Below are 2,888 nucleotides of genomic sequence, written 5' to 3' on the forward strand. Positions count from 1 at the left end.
CAGCATGGTACTGGTACCAAAACAGAGATATAGACCAATGGAACAGAACAGAGCCCTCAGAAATAATACCACACATCTACAACCATCTGATCTTTGACAAACCTGAAAAAAACAAGAAATGGGGAAAGGATTCCCTATTTAATAAATGGTGCTGGGAAAACTGGCTAGCCATGTGTAGAAAGCTGAAACTGGATCCCTTCCTTACACCTTATACAAAAATTAATTCGAGGTGGATTAAAGACTTAAATGTTAGACCTAAAACCATAAAAACCCTAGAAGAAAACCTAGGCAATACCATTCAGGACATAGGCATAGGCAAGGACTTCATGTCTAAAACACCAAAAGCAATGGCAACAAAATCCAAAATTGACAAGTGGGATCTAATTAAACTAAAGAGCTTCTGCACAGCAAAAGAAACTACCATCAGAGTGAACAGGCGATCTACAGAATGGGAGAAAATTTTTGCAATCTACTCATCTGACAAAGGACTAATATCCAGAATCTACAAAGAACTCAAACAAACTTACAAGAAAAAAACAACCCCATCAAAAAGTGGGTGAAGTATATGAACAGACACTTCTCAAAAGAAGACATTTATACAGCCAACAGACACGTGAAAAAATGCTCATCATCACTGGCCATCAGAGAAATGCAAATCAAAACCACAATGAGATACCGTCTCACACCATTAGAATGGCGATCATTAAAAAGTCAGGAAACAACAGGTGCTGGAGAGGATGTGGAGAAATAGGAACACTTTTACGCTGTTGGTGGGACTGTAAACTAGTTCAACCATTGTGGAAGACAGCATGGCAATTCCTCAAGAATCTAGAACTAGAAATACCATTTGACCCAGCAATCCCATTACTGGGTATATACCCAAAGGATTATAACTCATGCTGCTATCAAGACAGATGCACATGTATGTTTATTGTGGCACTATTCACAATAGCAAAGACCTGGAACCAACCCAAAAGTCCATCAGTGATAGACTGGATTAAGAAAATGTGGCACATACACACCATGGAATACTATGTAGCTATAAAAAAGGATGAGTTCATGTCCTTTGTAGGGACATGGATGAAGCTGGAAACCATTATTCTCAGCAAACTGTCGCAAGGACAAAAAATCAAACACCGCGTGTTCTCACTCATAGGTGGGAATGGAACAATGAGAACACTTGGACACAGGAAGGGGAACATCACACACTGGGGCCTGTCGTGGGATGGGGGGAGGGGGGAGGGATATCATTTGGAGATATACCTAATGTAAATGACGAATTAATGGGTGCAGCACACCAACATGGCACATATATACATATGTAACAAACCTGCACATTGTGCACATGTACCCTAGAACTTAAAGTATAATAATAAAAAATAAAAAAAAAAAGAAAAAAGAAGGTAGGATCCAGGGTTAGTTTCTGTAGCCTTGGCTGGCCCCTTGGCCTCTGGCACGCTCGAACTTCCGGCCCTTGGAGCGGACGTAGGGTTTAGTGTGGCTGTGTGGGGTTCCCAGGGCCTTGTCGAAATGCCAGTACACCTCTCGACCCTTGCGAGGACCTGAGAGCAGGACGGTGCTGCAGACCTTGGGGGAGTCCAGGGCCAGCTGGTCAAAAGTGAGGTTCTTGCCCCCCACCCTGACGATGTGGCTGCGGGCCCGGCTGGTCACGCCCAGTGCACACACCTTCAGTTTGGGCACCTCCTGAACCCACACATCATCTGTTATGGTTCCCACAACCACGGCCGTTTTGTTTTCCTGGCCAGGAAGCTTCATTTTCGGGATCATTCGGGAAAGGGACAGAGGTGGCTGGTTGGTGCACTCATAAACAACCTCTTCAGCACTATTACTTTTTTTAAAGTGCCCTAAATATCCTTATCAGAGGGGTATTCTTACTTTCACTTTCTCTTTTTTTCCCCTCAGGCCTTTCTTGCCCTCTATTTAAATCTTTCTTCTAAAGCTTCTCTTCCAGTCCTAGGATCCCCAATTCTTTGTCTCCCTTGTCTTCCAAGGGAACATTTTTTTTTTTAACAATTCTTAATTATGCAAAGAATTTTATTTCTTCATTCTCTCAACCATTCCAATTCTAACTGAGCTCTAGGGCCTACCTACATTTAACTAAATGAAACTAAACAACAAAATCATCATTTATATGGCTGACCTATGTTATGGAAGCAAGCTTGAGTCATCTTTTTTAATAGGAATTTTGTCTTCTTCCTACAAATGCATTGTCGCCAAAGAGAGTCATAGAGGGAAGGATTTTGCATAGGGAGAGATGAGCTTGGGATGGGTAGAATCAAAATTTCAGAGAGTTTTCAGGGGTGGGTAATGGGCTTTTGCACAAAACCGTAAAATAAAGAAAAAGAGAGAAGGGAGCTTTTCAGCTGAAGGTGGATAAGGTTTCTATTAGTCATCTGTGGGGAGAGATAGATGGATATTAAAAGGAGAGGATAGTTTACATATATAGAAATTTATAAAGGCCTAAATACAGACACAGGAAAGACAACCCACCTGTTTCTAGCATCCTAGGTAGCACATTTGTGTGGAGCCAATAAAAAAAGTGTACACAAATAAACCAATTATATTCAGGTATGTTTTGAAAGAGCCATGTTGACTGGCCTAAGATGTGGAAAAAAAGCCAGGGATTTTGTTCACAGTAAGTTCAATACAAACAAATCCAGTGATTTGCCAAAAGAGCTAACTAGTATCTTAGCCTGCATTAATGCAATTTCAGTCTCTTTAATAGAGTAGTGTTGTTCTACAGCACTTACCATGGGGAGTAAATGAAGCATTTCTAGCATGGTAATGAATCTATTGGTAGTACAGTCATTAATGAACTGTTTTTTGTTTTGTTTTGTTTTGTTTTTGACGGAATTTCGCTCTTGTTG

At 41.0% G+C, this 2,888-nt stretch overlaps 1 pseudogene; it reads right to left on the reverse strand.

Moving 5' to 3' along the window:
* Positions 1-1,416: 1,416 nt before the first annotated feature.
* On the reverse strand, positions 1,417-2,524 carry LOC101140657 (large ribosomal subunit protein eL18-like; annotated as a pseudogene).
* Between the last annotated feature and the right edge of the window lie 364 nt (positions 2,525-2,888).

This window comes from Gorilla gorilla, chromosome 6, assembly GCF_029281585.2.
Source record: "Gorilla gorilla gorilla isolate KB3781 chromosome 6, NHGRI_mGorGor1-v2.1_pri, whole genome shotgun sequence".
Classification (NCBI taxonomy): Eukaryota; Metazoa; Chordata; class Mammalia; order Primates; family Hominidae; genus Gorilla; species Gorilla gorilla.